Here is a 20,035-nt window from a genome sequence, read left to right as displayed (position 1 = left end):
AACTAAAGATGAATGCAATTAGACTTTATCACTCATAGAATCAATTAAACAAAAAATTAGTAAAAATAAACACCTAATAAAATCAATTCTAAATAAATAAAAAATTTTCGGTTCACCACAAGATACATATTTTTATATATTCTTAACACTAATTTACTTTTATATATAATGTCTTCAAGAAAAAAATCCATTACAAACAAATATGATATGCTTATTAAAGTAGTTATTCTTGGTGATAGTAGTGTAGGTAAAACTGCTCTTTTAGCTAGATATTGTGAAAATGAATTCAGAGAAAATTATATTACTACTATAGGTATAGACTTTAAAATTAAAATTATAAAAAAAGATACTGAACAAATTAAACTACAAATATGAGATACTGCCGGTCAAGAAAGATTCAGAACAATAACAAAAGCTTATTATAGAGGTGCTATAGGAATGATTCTAGTTTATGATATTACTAATAAAAAATCATTTGAAAATATAGAAAAATGAATGAAAGATATTATGAATAGTAAAACAGATGAAAAAATTAAAATTATACTTTTAGGTAATAAAAAAGATATAGAAAATAATAGAAAAGTCTCCTTCGAAGACGGTAAAAATTACGCTGATAAACATAATATAGAATTTTTTGAAACTTCCGCTAAAGACGGTGAAAATATAGAAGAAATTTTTAATAAATTAGCTGATGATTGCTACGAAATTATGAAAGTTAAACAAATAGAAGAAAATGAAAAAATTGAATTAAAAGAATTATCCGGAAATAAATATCTTTGTTGTTAACTTAAGTTTAAATTCTAATTTTTAAAAAAATTAAAAATATTTTTTTACTTTAAAAAGTTTATAAAAAACTTAAATTTAAAAAAAATATTGAAAATTAAAAATATTTTTAAAAAATAAAAGATTTATATCTAATTAAATAAATCTTTTATTTCTTCTTCACTCTTACATATTTTATTAACTATTGTCTTACACTGCTCTATCTAATATATCTATCGTTGATCAAAACCCACTCTTTTATATATAGGATCTTCCTTTCTTTTCTCCATATTTTCTAATAATTTTTTCTATTCTTTTTCCCTTAACTCAGTTAATAAAACATCTATTTCATTAGAAATACTATTTGATATAATTTTATTATATTGAGTTTCAGTCATATCTATTCCTAAAATAAAATTTATCTTTTTTAAATTTTTTATTTTTTTATTTATACTTTTTAATTTCTTATTATCTATTCCAAATTTCTTCTCTAATCCATTAGTCATTTGTGTTAATTAATAATAATAAAATAAATAAATAAAAATTAGATAATAAATTTTAATTTCTTTATATTATCACTCTTAAAAATATCTCATTTTTTCTTCTTTATCTATTCTTCACTCACTAATAAAACCTCTATTATCTCTATATCCTATGGTAATATTCTCTCTCTATCTCACATCTCTATTAATACCTTACATACTGATTCACTCTTTGATCTAGCTCTAATTTCTCTATTCATATTGTGCTTTGTTCCTCTCTTACTTCTATATCTTAAATTTATGTTAAAAAAATAAATTTTATCATTTTTATCCAATAAAGATAAATTTTCAATATTTATTATTCTACTATTATGTTTCTTAATTTTTGTATACTTTCTTATACTTCTTCAAAATTTAGCTTTTGCTATAACTTCATTTTTTGCATAAACTATACTTGTATATATTTTTCCTTCTTCTTTTTCTGTTATTAATGATATTTTATATTCTTTCAAAAAATTCATTTTCTTTATGATAAAAATAAAAATAACATAAAAATGAATTATGAAAAATTATTTTTAGAAATAAAATATTTTGATAAAAAAGAGTATGTAAATAAATGTTATGAAATTATATCTAAAAATATATCTCTAATTGATATAAATATAAATATTAATACACTAAAATATTTTATTAAATTAGTTTCTAAAACTTATGATGATAAATTATTATATCATAATCATATTCATAGTTTTGAAGTCATGTATAGAATTTCTTTACTTTTTGACTATATTAATATCAAAATTAATAATATTTAGAAATTTGTTCTATTAATAACAGGGTTAGTCCATGATGCTGGTCATAAAGGTGTTCCTAACTCTATAAATAATTCAAAAGAATCTTATAATGAAAAACTTTCAATAAAATTAACTAAAAAAATTTTAAATAAAACAAATTTATTAAAAAATTGAAAATATAAAGATATAAAAATTTTTAAAAAATATTTAAAAAATTGTATTTTGTTTACAGATATAATAAATGTTAATACAAATAATAAATTAATTTCAAAATTAAATAGAAAAATAGGAAAACTTTCTATTTTAATAAGACTTTGCGATATTTGAAATTCATTTTTAGGTATAGATAAAATTGTTAAAGGTTCCTATTTAGTTATTTGTGAAATTAAAAAAATAAAAATAGAAAAAAATATTATTTTAAAAGGAAAAATAATAACAGATTTTTTTATCCAATATCTTATTAATACTATTAATTAGACTATAAAAATAAATTTATTCAAAAATGATTTAATGAATATTTTAAATGAAAGAATGGAAGAAATTAAAAATATAAATTTTGATATAGAATATAATATTAATTTTTAATTTTTAATTTTTATTTATTTTTTATTATACACAAATGAGAGATAAAATATTTTCATGAGAAAGAGCTTCAATTATAATAAATAAAGGATATGAAAGATGAAAAAGACATCCATTAAATATAACTAATATAAAAACATGAATAAATTTAGTTGAGTCTTATGTTTAGAATTATTTATTTAAGACAATAACATATAGTGAAATAAAGCGTAAAGATAAAATTTTTTATAATATTTATTTAGATGGTTATAATTTTATAGATAATAAAGAGAAATCCTTTTGATCATTAGATAAATTGTCTCAATATATTATTAAAAGAATGAATGAAAAATTATATTATATTTATTTAAAGAAAATTAATATGAATTTTATTATAGAGAAAAAAAATTGTGTCTTTAATAAGGAAAAAATGGAAATATTATTTAAATGTTAGAATATTAGAGTATTTTTTAATTATTATACTTAGAATTTAACTAAAATTATGGGATTAAAATTATTAACGGAATTATTAGATAGAGATTAGATGATAGAAGAAGAAAGTTTTATTAATATTATATAGGAGAGATTAAGTTATAAGATATAGTATATGGAAACTAAAGATATTTATGTAAGTAGATTATATGCTACTAAAGGATGTGAAGGAAAAGATATATATTTATGTAAGGGATATAATAATAGTAAAGTTTTATCTAGAGAAGCTGTTATTATGGTGTTTATGTATTGACATAATAGGAGAATTTATGATAAAATGATTGAAATTTACTGTGAGAAGGAGGAAGAAATTGTATCTAATAATATTACGGTATTAAATACTAAGATAGAAAGTATGGAGATAAAGCCTATAGTAACATGGGAATAGTTTAAATAGTTTGAAGTTGACAATTATTTAATATCAGAATTAAATTCATAGGAGAAAATATAGAGAGAAGAGAGTGAATATATAGATAAGATTATATATAGAAATCCTAAATCATTAATAGTTATAATATTATCTAAGATAGAGAGTGAGTTAAATGTCAGTTCATTATTTTAGAATATAAAGAGTGATTATGACAATGAAAACAATCCAACGCATGTTACATAGTGTGTATTTAAGAATATAACATTAATGGAGGTTGGAACAAGAATTAATTATTGTTATAATAAGTTAAGTTAGAGATTATTAAAAATTTTATTTCCTAGTACAAAGTATTATTGGGAGTTATTAGTTTTAGTTAATGATACTAAGGAGTTAAGGAGAGTTTATGAGGACAATAATATGGTTAGTAATGTTGAGTCTATAGAGAAGTTTATTAAGATGATAGAGGATGTATATGAGAAGGATCCTATATCAGTAATATTAAACAAGGATATTAAGATAGAAAATTTATCATGAGAAAGGGATTAGATAATAATTAATTAAGAGAAGAATGACTATTTATGGGTTATTTTTGGACTTTTTATTTTTAATATTTTCAGTAATTGATTATCTATTAGATGATTCAATGAATTTATAAATTTTTTAGATTTAATTGGATCATTTAATTGATAGAATGGATCTATTAGTAGAATAGAAAGGTAAATATTATAGATTGATTTAAGTAAATAGTTTAAATTTCTATTAGTAATAGAGGAGAGAATAATTATTGATATATCAGATTTAAAGAAATGGAGAGTATAATTTTTTCCTTGAATTTTTTGTATGGAGCAAGTATCATTATATCTATAGAAGAGATTATTAGACATTAGATCAAGACTATGAAAAACGGAGGAAATTTTATATAATTATCAGTTGATTTAATATTTGAAAGATCTTTATATTTTTTATGATATAGCAATAATCCATATTTATTAATAATGAATAGACTGAACAATTCCATTTTGTGTTTTTATTTTAAAATTTACTAATTATTATTTGAGAGGATAATTAAGGTAAATAAGAATATCAAAAATAAAATATCATCTATTAAATAAGAATTTAGTGTTATAGAATATGATTTGAAAATATTTTAGAGAAGGGAAGGAAAAGATTATTTTTATTAGTGAAAATAATATGTATGTTTTAATTATAAATAGGAAGAGATTAGTTTAGGATGAATGATATATTGATAGGGTTAAGAGTATTATATAGGATAAGTATTTATTAGAGTATAGGAGAGTTAGGATAAGGGTAGGGGTTGATAAGAGTAATTTATATTCATTAGATTATTCTAGTAGTAGAATATGTAAGAATATATATTATAATAAGGATGATGTGATTGAGATAAAGCCTAAGTATATAATATATGAAGATTTAAAAAATAATAATAAGGATTTATGTACATATTGTAATAGGAATAGATTGAAGAAAGGGAATAAGTTATATTGTCCTATTAATTTTTATAGTATGGATAGGGATATAATGAAGGAGTTATTTAGAAAATAGATGAGGAGATATTTATGTAAAGAGAATGGATTAATAGTTTATGTATAGAATAAGATGAGAGTTTAGAATTTGATTAATAAGGTTATTTCTATTATACTTAAGAATAAGAAATTATTTTATAGTATTTTAGGAATAATTAATTAGGTCAAGAACATAATTTAGGTTAGATCTAGGTTAAGCTAGGTTAACAAATTAGATCTAGCTAGGTTATTAGGTCAAATTAGGTTAGGTTAGGTTAATGAATCTGTAAGAAATTATATTATGATGAATACGTGGGGAGATGTATCATTGATAATAAGTAGAGATGGGGAGATAAAGATAGTAGATTGGGAGATGAAAAATTTATGAAAAATAATAGAAAAGGATAAAAAATTATATTAGTAATTAATATTATTTTTAAATTTTAATATTCTTTTTTTTTTGGAATAATATTCGTATATTAATGTATTAATTTGATCTATTGTTTCATTATCAACATTATCTATGTATTCTATGTCTGAATAATGAGGTATATCTTTATTATCTAAAAATTGAGGATTTTTTAGAACTATATCTTGATCATTTAAAAGATTATCTATATTTTGATTAAGAAAATCTAGGTTAATATTAACATTAAGATTTTGATAATCATTAAATTGGATTTCATCTTCTTCTTTTTTAAGTTTTAGATTTATTTTTCTTTCGATTATATTGAAAATATTTTGAATTAAAGATTTAAAAATATTTTTTATGTATAAATTTTTATAAATGGAGAATATTTCATTTAAATTTTTTGGTAGATTATCTACATTATATTGATTAATAAGAGATAGAAGAAGAATATCTTTAAGGTATAATTCAAAATGAGTATTTTGATTGGAGGAGAATGATATGTATAGGAAGAGTTGACATTTAAATTCTAATTTTATAATATTTTTATTTTGATTGAAATTAGTAATTTCTGATAGTTTAAATTTTTCAATGATTAATTTATTGTATGTTTGAAGGATTAAATAATTTTTTATAACTACTAGATGGATAAGAAGATTTTCTTTATTATTAATTTTATCAAAAATTTTTAAATTTGAATTTAAAAATTTGCATTGAAAAACATTTTGTAGATTATCTAAGTCTATTAATTTTTGAATAAGATCTCTTTGTAAGGAGTATTTATTTTGGATTGATTTTACGTTATTTTTATTAACAAAATATTTTATATTTTTAATTCAGTAATCAATACCGTAGCTATAGTATAAATCCTTAGGAACAATATTTTTAATTAAAAATTCATCAAAGAAAAGAAATCCATTATTTTCTATTAAATAAATAATAACAATAATTTCTAAAATACTATCATTTAATTTTTCTATTTTGAGATTATAGAAATCATTTTTAATTTGAGTATAGGACAATCTAAGATAATAGAAAGAATAGTTTGAAATATCATAATCATTTATTGTATAATATTTTTTATAAAAAATTATTTTAAAGTCTATGGTATAACCTGAATAATTTATAAAATTTAATTTTTGAGAAGAGCAAATTTTTATTAATTCTAATAGAGTTACATTTCTATCTTTTAATTCGTTTCAAATTTTTAGATCATATAATTTTTGTAAGTCTGGAAAGGTTCAGATTATTTTTAGATCAAAAATATTTTCAGAATTGTCGGAGTAGATGCAAAGTTTATTAATAATGAAAAGAATAATTGATTTAATGGTATAAGAATTAAGATCAAATTTTCCTTTTAGATCTATGTATGAAATATCATTATATAATAAATAATCTTTATTTTTATAAAATTTTGAATAAAATATTCTATCAGAGAGAAATATTCTAATATTTTCATTTGTTTGATTAAATTCTTCTAATTCAAAGGAAGATAATATTCTATTAATGTAAAGAGATTTATCTAATTCTTTATCGAATTTTTCAGTAGTTAGAATATCATAAATTATAGATGAAATATTATTAATATTATAATTAATTTCTTCTTCAAAATTAACATATATGCATATAGAACTTAAAATGATATTAGAAATAGTTTTATTTCTATAAATAAGGATAATTTCATATAGTACGTTTAGAATATTGAAAATAAACTGTGAGTTTTTATTACAGGATATTTGTTTAATAATTTGTAAAATAATTTCTTCAAAAATAAAATGGTATTGTTTTCCTAAATTTAATAATTTGTTTTTATTATAATCATATGACTCATGAGATTGTACTTCAATATTTTGAATAATATCAAATGATTTAAGAGATTGTTTTTTTATTCAGTTATATCAAGATTTATCATTCTATTTTATTCCATCAAATTTTAAAAGAGAACACGGAAGAGGTTTTATTTGATATGTATACATATATGTTATCATATAAAGAGAATCATTAAACTATAATTTTTTAGAAAAATCTTTTTTTGATCTAATATCAGGATGGGAAGATATAGGATATTTGTTTTGAAGATTTTCTAATTCCTGATGTTTTAAAATTTTCTAAGATTTCATAATAAATTTTTTAATGTTAAGATAAAAATTAATATTTAATTTTATGTCTATATTATTCTTGGCAATAATTGTAAATAAGTATGGATTATATATTGAATAATAAATACGACAAACATTGTTCAGAGATGAAATTGAGGAGCAGTCATATAAAATAATAATAATGTACTAACTAACAAATTTAAACCAAAAAGTATTATATATAATTTGGAATGATCTAAATAATTAATTGAATACTCTTTTTTTAATAGAGGTAAATAGAATCCTAAATAGACACCAACAGATAATTCTATGAAGTATGTTATGATTAAAATTTTAAAAATATATGGATATTCTAATGAATAATAATTTAAATAATGTCCAATTTTGATATAAAAAAGAAAAATTGAAAAGCAAAAACATTTAATAAAAATTTTAAGATCTGGTAATAATAATTTGGGGATGTTTTGGGTTTCTTTTGGATTTTTTGACATTAATATTTTTTGTGTTTTTAATTCTATAATTTATTATAGGAATAAAAATAAAGAGATAAAATAGAATAAATACTATTGTTGAAATTGTAAGGGACAATATTATCATAAAAGCGATATTAATTTTATTTTCAATTTTATTTTTTGAGTTTTCTTCTAGTAATAGGATCAATGAACTTAATAATATAATGAGAGTATCAATATTTTCATAGTTTTTTTCTTCTAATATGTTAGAAATTAAGTTTTTAATATTTTCTACATTTTTATGTACTAATTTATTATTTTTTAAGTTGATTTCATCTAAAGCATAAAAAATTGATTCTAAAGTATTTTTTATTTGAATATTATTGTCAGGTTTCAATTTAATAAGTAAATTAAATTTTGTTTTTAGATCTTGTAAATTTGAATTTACTAATATTAGTAATAAGAAGAATATAATCATTTATTAAAAATTAATTAATTAATAATATTGATAATTTTTATCTTTTTTATGAATTTCTTCAAATTCTTGAATTGGATCAATCTTTTTTTTACTTATTATTTCTATTTGTTTTTGTTTAATATCTTTATTAAAATTTTCTTTATTTCTTTTTATTTTATTAGCTGTATATATAAAGAAAATAAAAATAAATAAAATAATTAAGGTTAAGATAGAATATCTAAGATAAAGTATTTGTTTATCTATAATATATATACCTACAATAGCTTCACTAACCATACCACTATCAGTTAATTCTATATAAACTTTAATATAACCAGCATCGCTATGAGTAAGGGGATAATCTAGGAGTAAATATAATTTAAATGGATTATCAATTTTATCTATATGACAATTAATACTTTTAGTACCATCTTTTGATCAACATTTAGAATTATAGATAGTTATATCTGATGAAAATCCTGTACCTGTTAATATTAGGATTTGAGTATTCATTCTTAAATTATTTTTTGATTCCATGATATAAAAATTATCAAAGATTGAAATATTAATATTTAGGGTACAATTTTCATTTTCATTATCACATCTTATAATAACACACGCTTTATCTATATCATGTTCTATTTGATATATATAATTATTAGCAATACAAGTATATTGATTAGCTTCATCTAGGGTACAGAAAGGATTATGTAAATTTTTAATTTCATTATAATCTATGTTTAGACATATATCACCTTGTGCAAAGAACATTGAGGATCTAGTTCTTCTTTGATTAGGTGAGGATATAATAAAGGATATTCTTTTATTAACATTAAAAGTTGTCTAAAGACAGGCACTATAAGAGCTATCTCGATTTATAGTTATTAATTTTTGAACTATTAATTTAGTATCAGGACTGCATTTTTGATTTTGATTTGTATTTAAAAATAAAAAAATAAATATAAGCATTTTTATGTTACTTTTTATTTATAGTTAACACGAAAAATTATATGAAAGAAGAAATTAATAAAAATAATGAAGAGATTATAAAAAGATTAAAAATATATAAAAGTATTGAATAGATAATAGGAATGGAAAAATTTGATGATTTTGATGAAAACAATCCATCATATATGTATATTTAGGCGCCAATATTATACAAACCGAAGATGAAGATATGTGAAATTAGTATGTTGGAGGGAAATTATACAGATCCAAAGAGTGGATTATATTATCATTGTTAGAATGAGTATAAAAAGATGATAAATTTTACAGTTTAGTTGATAAATAATATAAAATATAGATATGAGTAAAATAATTTTAATTTTTATTTATTTATTTTCTTCATTATTTTATTCTAACAATCCTTTGGGTTGTTCATATTCTGTATGTGAGTTATTAGTTTCTTCAGATTCATTAAGTAAACTTTTAAAATTTATTAAAAAATATATAAAAAATATAACAAAAAGAATTGTAAATATAATAGTAAATAGTATTTTTCACTTTTTTTTATTATATCAAGATAATCAAACTTTTTTATTAAACATTTATATTTTTATGTATATTTTTAAAAATAAATAAAATATATTTTTTAAAAATTTAAAATTCATTTAAATTAAATATCTTGGAATGTTATAAAGTTATGATTAGATAATTTTTCAATTAATTTTTCAAAAATGAAATCGATAGTATCTAATTTATTTTTAATATCTGTTGTAGGGTTCTATTGTAATATAGTTGGAAGGAAGAACAATATAAAGAGACTACTATATTTCATTTCATTTGTATTTAAAGATTTATTTGTTTTTTTAAATAAAAATAGAATTATAATCAATATATTTGAACTTTTTTCTTCTGAATTCATTGATTCAATAATTTCATTTACGAGTTCATTTATTTCAGTTAAATTATTTGAATTAATAGCTGTAGTTAAATTTTCGGATAGTATTATATCAACTAATTTAGATAAAAAATTTTTAGTTTCAGAACTAGATCCGATAAAATTATGAATATATTTTTTTACTAAGATTGTTAATATTTTTGTAGATAATAATAATTTAATTTTATCATTTTCATTTTTTTTCTTTATTAATGAGGATACTATGTTTATGTTTATATTTTTTTTAGAATATTTTTTATAATAATTTTTTAATAAATTATCTAAAATATTTATCTGTGAGTTTACGCCACTTATTCTTCATATACCATGTTCATTAAAATTATTTAATTCTAATAATAATACTAAAGGAAAGTATAGGGATGATTCTATATCGGTATTACAAAAAAAATAATCTTTATGATTATAATTTATTTTTAGGAATGTATAATCTATTTGAGGGGATTGATTTTTACCCATTTTACTATTTATTTTAGTTTTTAAATTTTCTAGTTTAGTTTTAGTTCTATATAATAATGATGTTTTAATACTATTTAAATTTCCCATACTAACTCATTTTTTATTTAAAGGAAATTTAATACCACCAATACCAGCATTAAGATTAACAGTTGATGCTTTTTTTATATGTATATCATCTTTTAATGACTATGGTTCCTATGAATCATTATCATACGATACTTCATCATATATTACATTTTCATCAGTTTTAGAATATGTTCTAAGAGGAACAGAAGGTGCGTCTATTGATCAATCATCGTCATCATCATTTTCTATTAGAGAGAATTGGTCTTCTATTGGTTCTTCTGTATTAATTTCATCTGGATTTTCAATTGGTTTTTCTATATTAATTTCATCTGGATTTTCAATTGGTTCATTTTTTTTAACTATAGTAGTATATAAAGGTTCCTCTTCAGCTATTAATGGAGCTGGTAAATCTTCGTCTTGTTCTATAGAATTTATATTTTCATTTAATATTATTTCTTCATCTTCTTTTTAGATATATTATTTGTAGGATCTTCATCTTCAACAAAACAACTATTTTCAGACTATTGATTATTATCATCAGACTATTCTTCTTCCATTTTATCTTCTTTATTATCTTCTTCTATTTCAAATTTATCATTAATAATATCAATTTCATTTTTTGAAATATTAATTTCAAATTTATTATTATCCGGTTTATTATTATCTAAGTTTATTGAACTATGTTCGGAGTTTAAATCGGATTTATTTGATTTTACCGGTGATTTTGGATCTGGATTTAATATTGCTGGTTCATTTTCTGTTTTAGGTTTTGGATCTGATGGCATCTATTGAGGTTCAGGATTTGAATTTAATAAAGGGGTATTTTTATTTTTATTAATATGTCTTATTAAAAGATAGGTTAATATAACTGTGGATATAATAAGCAAAATAAAAACAATAATAATAATGAAAATTCTATTATTATTTATTTTTTTATCTGTTGTTCTAAGCATAAAATTTAAATATCAACACTAAAAGTTATCCGAAATTATAATATTAATTATGATTAATTTTAAATTATTTTATATTTAAATATTGGTTAAAATAATATATTATTTATATTCCGAATATACATTAGATTAATAATAATAAATTATTTATAAAAAATAGAAATAGATTTTTATATCTTTTAGTATTATAAAAATATTTTAATATTAATTTTTTTATTTTTAAAAAATTTTATGATAATAAAAAAATAAAAATATGGATAAATATATTAATTTTATTTTTAAATATTTAGAATGAATTAATAACAAAAATATAATAATAATAAAATATATTTTTTAAAATATAAATTTAACTAAATTAAATTAATATAAAATAAGGATTTATTTTTAAAGTAGAATGATTAATTATTATATTATTCAAATTAATTATTAAATAGAGTTCAAATATAATTATTGATATTTTTAATTTTATTATTAGTATATAAATATAAATATATTTAAACAATGTTTTTAATAATATTATTTAAAGTCTTTATTAATTGTGCATCTAATAGTTTTAATAATGAATAGTTAGGTTAGCTTAATGAATCAAATTTTCTTTTTGAAACAGAACAAAATTATAATTTACTTTCATCTAATATTCAAACTGATAATACTATAGGAGAATCTATAGAAACTCTTATAAATGCAGGAGAAGAACAAAATATTCATTGACTTTCTACTTCAAATGAAGAGATAGTAGGAAGTAATACATCATCAATAATTCAAGAATCAGATTCATTGAAAACAGTTGAATAGTTAATAGAAGAATAGATTTAGATTATTTATAATAAGAGAGAAAAAGCAGTTCAATTAGAAACAGAGGGAGATTTAGAACAATCAGTTTCTAAAAATTTAGATGATATATTAAATTAGATATTAAAAGAAGATATTAAGACTAATGATAATGAGAGAGAAAAAGCAATTCAACTGGAAACAGAGAGAGATTCACAACCATTATGTTCTGGTACTTTAGATATATAGAATTAGGAATTAGAAGATAATACTAATTAGACTAATGTTAATAAGAGAAAAAGAAAAATAAATAATTTAGAAGATGAAACACAAGATGATCAAAGGCCAAAGAAAGTTAAAATATTAAAACAATATAATATCTCAGAAATAAATAATTTAGGTCAAAATATAATAGAAGAAAAAAAAAATATGATAAAAATATATATTAAAATATATTGATATTAATATAAAAGAAGATGATAAAATTATATGATTTAATTTATGTATGGAAATTTATAATTATAAAGAAGAAAGATTATAGATAAAGATAGAAAGATTTGAAAAATTATGTTATATATTAACATAGAATATTAAGTATTTATTATATGTTAGTTCATTTCCTGTTTAGAAATTAATATTTAAATTAATCGAATTAAATGATTGAAAAAAAATAATAAAATAGAAGCTTGTACTTTAAAAATATACATTAAAAGATTATAATAAAATAGATAAAGAAAAACAAAAGTCTATTTTAACTTATTATAAAATAATTCGTTGGAAAAAATCGCATAGTAGTATAGAAAACTTTATTATAGATTTTATAAAAGATAAAGTAAAAACTGTATTAGATGTCATTGTATCATTAAATTTATTTCTTTTTAGTGAAATAAATAAAACAAAGGTAGAATATATATCAAAAGAATTTTTAAATCAATTTGAAAAAAGAATAAATACAGATTTAGTTTTTGTAAAAGAAAGAGATGATCAATTAAGCATTTTTCAATTATGTAAAAATATATTAAATACTTATAATAATTTAGTATTTTAGCAGACTTATCTAGAATTTATAGAAATATGTTTAAATTTTGGTGAAAATACTATATATATAGATATATTATATGATAAATTATTTGATCTTTCTAATGTTCCTACTAATATAAGAAAAAAATTAAAAGAATTTATGAAAGAACTTATTAATTAATTATTATATTATTTAAATTAATTATTGATATTTTTAATTTTATTATTAGTATATAAATATAAATATATTTAAACAATGTTTTTAATAATATTATTTAAAGTCTTTATTAACTGTGCATCTAATAGTTCTAATGATGAATAGTTAGGTTAGTTTGATGAATAGTTATTTTAGCTTGATGAATAGTTATTTTAGCTTGATGAATCAAATTTTCTTTTTGAAGCAGAGCAAATTTATAATTTACTTTCATCTAATATTCAAACTGATAATACTGAAGAAGAATCTACAGAAACTCTTATAAATACAGGAGAAGAACAAAATATTCCTGAACCTTCTACTTCAAATGAAGAGATAGTCGGAAGTAATACATCATTAGTAATTCATAAATTAGTTGTATTAGAAAAATGGGGCAATTTAAAACTATCAATTCCATTCAAAATAGAAGATTCACACCCATCATGTTCTGGTACTTTAGATATATAGAATTAGGAATTAGAAGATAATACTAATTAGACTAATGTTAATAAGAGAAAAAGAAAAATAAATAATTTAGAAGATGAAACACAAGATGATCAAAGGCCAAAGAAAGTTAAAATATTAAAACAATATAATATCTCAGAAATAAATAATTTAGGTCAAAATATAATACTCCAAAAAGAAAAATATAGTAGAAGAATTTAGCTTTATATTAATAGAGAAATATCTGAAGAAGAAAAAATTATATGATTTAATTTATGTATGCAAGTTTATAATCATAAAGAAGAATTATAGATAGAAAGATTTGAAAAATTATGTTATATATTAACATAGAATCTTGATTATTTACATTGTTATAGTTCAATCCCTGTTTAGAAATTAATATTTAAATTAATCGAATTAAATGATTTTGGAAATAAAAATATAGAAGAATATATTTTAAAATATAACCTAAATGAATATAAGAAAATGAAACAAATATAGAGAAATAATATTTTAAGTCCAACAAAATTAAAATATATTAAAAAGTCAGAAAAAATAGAATATATAATAAAAATTTTAAATGATCAAAAAAAAACTGTATTAGATATTATTATATCATTAAATTTATATATTTTTGAGAAAAAACCAGATAAACATTATAGTAAATATATATTAGAAAAATTTTTACCCCTAATTGATAATTTTTTTAAAAAAAATACTAGTAAAAATGAAGATATTAATGAAGATATTGATGAAAATCAAAATATTGATGATGATGAAAATGAAGATATTAATCTAGAAATTTTTTTATAGACAAATTTAGAAAATACTTATGATAATTTAGTATTTTATCAAGCTTATTTTGAATTTATAGAAAATTGTGCAAATCTTAGTAAAAATACTATGACAAGATTATATAATAGATTTTTAATCTTTCTAATATTCCTATTAATCTAAGAAAAAAATAAAAAAATTATGAATGAACTTATTAATTAATTATTATTAGTTATATTTAAAAAATGATTTAAATAATATTATTTGAAATTTTTATTAACTATACATCTAATAATTCTAATAAAGAATGAGAATAGGTATTTCAAGAATCAGAAGAAATTTATAACTCACTTTCATCTGATATTCAAACTAATAATACAGAAGAGAAACAAAATATTCCTGGACCTTCTACTTCAAATGAAGAAATATTAGAAGATAATACATCATCAATAATTCAAGAATCCGATTCATTGAAAACAGTTGAATAGTTAATAGAAGAATAGATTTAGATTATTTATAATAAGAGAGAAAAAGCAGTTCAATTAGAAACAGAGGGAGATTTAGAACAATCAGTTTCTAAAAATTTAGATGATATATTAAATTAGATATTAAAAGAAGATATTAAGACTAATGATAATGAGAGAAAAAAAACAATTCAACTGGAAACAGAGAGAGATTCACAACCATTATGTTCTGGTACTTTAGATATATAGAATTAGGAATTAGAAGATAATACTAATTAGACTAATGTTAATAAGAGAAAAAGAAAAATAAATAATTTAGAAGATGAAACACAAGATGATCAAAGGCCAAAGAAAGTTAAAATATTAAAACAATATAATATCTCAGAAATAAATAATTTAGGTCAAAATATAATAGAAGAAAAAAAGAAATATGATAAAAAATATATATTAAAATATATTGATATTAATATAAAAGAAGATGATAAAATTATATGATTTAATTTATGTATGGAAATTTATAATTATAAAGAAGAAAGATTATAGATAAAGATAGAAAGATTTGAAAAATTATGTTATATATTAACATAGAATATTAAGTATTTATTATATGTTAGTTCATTTCCTGTTTAGAAATTAATATTTAAATTAATCGAATTAAATGATTGAAAAAATAATAAAATAGAAGCTTGTACTTTAAAATATACATTAAAAGATTATAATAAAATAGATAAAGAAAAACAAAAGTCTATTTTAACTTATTATAAAATAATTCGTTGGAAAAAATCGCATAGTAGTATAGAAAACTTTATTATAGATTTTATAAAAGATAAAGTAAAAACTGTATTAGATGTCATTGTATCATTAAATTTATTTCTTTTTAGTGAAATAAATAAAACAAAGGTAGAATATATATCAAAAGAATTTTTAAATCAATTTGAAAAAAGAATAAATACAGATTTAGTTTTTGTAAAAGAAAGAGATGATCAATTAAGCATTTTTCAATTATGTAAAAATATATTAAATACTTATAATAATTTAGTATTTTAGCAGACTTATCTAGAATTTATAGAAATATGTTTAAATTTTGGTGAAAATACTATATATATAGATATATTATATGATAAATTATTTGATCTTTCTAATGTTCCTACTAATATAAGAAAAAAAATTAAAAGAATTTATGAAAGAACTTATTAATTAATTATTATATTATTTAAATTAATTATTGATATTTTTAATTTTATTATTAGTATATAAATATAAATATATTTAAACAATGTTTTTAATAATATTATTTAAAGTCTTTATTAACTGTGCATCTAATAGTTCTAATGATGAATAGTTATTTTAGCTTGATGAATAGTTATTTTAGCTTGATGAATAGTTATTTTAGCTTGATGAATCAAATTTTCTTTTTGAAACAGAACAAAATTATAATTTACTTTCATCTAATATTCAAACTGATAATACTATAGGAGAATCTACAGAAACTCTTATAAATACAGGAGAAGAACAAAATATTCCTGAACCTTCTACTTCAAATGAAGAGATATTAGAAGATAATACATCATCAATAATTCAAGAATCAGATTCATTGAAAACAGTTGAATAGTTAATAGAAGAATAGATTTAGATTATTTATAATAAGAGAGAAAAAGCAGTTCAATTAGAAACAGAGGGAGATTTAGAACAATCAGTTTCTAAAAATTTAGATGATATATTAAATTAGATATTAAAAGAAGATATTAAGACTAATGATAATGATAAAATAAAAGCAATTCAAATGGAAACAGAGGGAGATTCACAACCATTATGTTCTGGTACTTTAGATATATAGAATTAGGAATTAGAAGATAATACTAATTAGACTAATGTTAATAAGAGAAAAAGAAAAATAAATAATTTAGAAGATGAAACACAAGATGATCAAAGGCCAAAGAAAATTAGTATATTAAAACAATATAATATCTCAGAAATAAATAATTTAGGTCAAAATATAATAATCCAAAAAATAAAATATAGTAAAAGAATTTAGCTTTATATTGATATTAATATAAAAGAAGATGATAAAATTATATGATTTAATTTATGTATGGAAATTTATAATTATAAAGAAGAAAGATTATAGATAAAGATAGAAAGATTTGAAAAATTATGTTATATATTAACTTAGAATCTTGATTATTTACATTGTTATAGTTCAATCCCTGTTTAGAAATTAATATTTAAATTAATCGAAATAAATGATTTTGGAAATAAAAATATAGAAGAATATATTTTAAAATATAACCTAAATGAATATAAGAAAATGAAACAAATATAGAGAAATAATATTTTAAGTCCAACAAAATTAAAATATATTAAAAAGTCAGAAAAAATAGAATATATAATAAAAATTTTAAATGATCAAAAAAAAACTGTATTAGATATTATTATATCATTAAATTTATATATTTTTGAAAAAAAATTAAAGTATTATAGTAAATATATATCAGAAAAATTTTTACCCCTAATTGATAATTTTTTTAAAAAAAATACTAGTAAAAATGAAGATATTAATGAAGATATTGATGATGATGAAAATGAAGATATTAATCTAGAAATTTTTTTATAGACAAATTTAGAAAATACTTATGATAATTTAGTATTTTATCAAGCTTATTTTGAATTTATAGAAAATTGTGCAAATCTTAGTAAAAATACTATGACAAGATTATATAATAGATTTTTTAATCTTTCTAATATTCCTATTAATCTAAGAAAAAAAATAAAAAAAATTATGAATGAACTTATTAATTAATTATTATTAGTTATATTTAAAAAATGATTTAAATAATATTATTTGAAATTTTTATTAACTATACATCTAATAATTCTAATAAAGAATGAGAATAGGTATTTCAAGAATCAGAAGAAATTTATAACTCACTTTCATCTGATATTCAAACTAATAATACAGAAGAGAAACAAAATATTCCTGGACCTTCTACTTCAAATGAAGAAATATTAGGAAGTAATACATCATTAGTAATTCAAGAATTAGTTCTCATTAAAAATAAAAAATCTAAAATAATTATTTTCAGATTATCTAAATATATAATGAATTAGAAAAATTCTTAAAATATTTTTTATTAAAAGATGAAATCCATAATACATTTATACAAATTATAAATAAAATAATTAAAATCTTATAAATTATCCTAACCCTAATTAAAAATATATTTTTCTTTTATATTATAATTTTTAATAATAAAAATATAAAATATAAAACAAGTTTAAATAAAAGAAAAGAACTATAATTAGATTAAAAATATTAAATATATATATATATTCTATTATTTATATATATATATCAAAAGTATATTCATTAAATATATACTTATATAATATTCACTTATATAAGTATTTTTAAACATAAATTTAAAAATAAATAATTAATATAATTATATTAATTATATAATGCGATTAAAATATTTTAATCAAAAAAATAAAAAAAATAACTTAATATATAATTAATAAAAATTAAATATTTTTTTCATTTTTTATGTACATTATAATTCCATAATAATTATATCTTATTTATTACAAAATACATATAATAATACTCTAAAATATTTATTATGAAACACAAATTAAATAAAATTGATTAAAAAACACTGAATTTATTTTTTAAATATAATATCTTATACTAATTTTAATTTTAATTCAATATAATAAAGATTGTAAATTATAAATATTTAAAAAACTAATATCCCTCTATCCCATCCAATATTTTCTTTAATATCATATCGCTATTACTATTGTCAACAAATATTAATAACTAATTCTCCATCATAATCTATATAGTAATAGGTGAAAAAAATATAAGAAATAATTCAGTATATTTCATATCTTTAATATTCTTATTACTGTTCTATCTTATTGTCTCCTTAAATAAAATACATATTATTAAAAATGTTTTTATATCATCCCCAAATGTACTTATAATATTGTCATTTATCCCCTCTAACTTATATAAATTATTCTAATATAACATATTAAAAAAATTTTCGAAAAAATTATATACATTTTCCATATTTAAAAAATTTCTAACCTAATTCCTTATTAATGATGCTAATAAATTAACCTATAATAATTTTCTCTCCCCCTCCTTATCTAATCTATTTTTAATTCTCTTAATATTTATTACCTTATTCTCCTCCTTAATCATATCATATACAATCTATCTAAATTTTTCTAATAAATTCTCTTTAATAAAACTTCTTCACATTCCCCCATTCTTAAATTTTCCAATCTCTAATATTAATACAACATAATAATAAAACGTAGAATCTATTTCCGTATTCTTTATCTCATAATTCTTCCCATTAAATTTAATCCTAAGAAAAATATACTCTTCTCCCATCTATATACTCTTCCTTTTAACCATATAATAAATAAAAAATGAACTACACCCTCCAATTATTAATAATATTACTATTATAAATAAAATATATAACTTATTCATTAAAAACATAAAATATTAATTATCCCGAAAATATTAATTATCCAATTATTATAAAATAAAATTATTTAAATTTTTTCATTAGTCCCTAT

The 20,035-nt window shown here is 18.6% G+C and overlaps 1 pseudogene; it reads left to right on the top strand.

Annotated features, from left to right (window-relative positions):
* Nucleotides 1–168: 168 nt before the first annotated feature.
* LOC125290192 lies at nucleotides 169–786 on the top strand (annotated as a pseudogene).
* The last annotated feature ends 19,249 nt before the right edge of the window (nucleotides 787–20,035 follow it).

This window comes from Alosa alosa, unplaced genomic scaffold (assembly GCF_017589495.1).
Source record: "Alosa alosa isolate M-15738 ecotype Scorff River unplaced genomic scaffold, AALO_Geno_1.1 AALO_1.0_unplaced_2, whole genome shotgun sequence".
Taxonomy (NCBI): Eukaryota; Metazoa; Chordata; class Actinopteri; order Clupeiformes; family Clupeidae; genus Alosa; species Alosa alosa.
The sequence above is the reverse complement of the archived record's forward strand: the minus strand, read 5'-3'. Positions and strand labels throughout refer to the sequence as shown.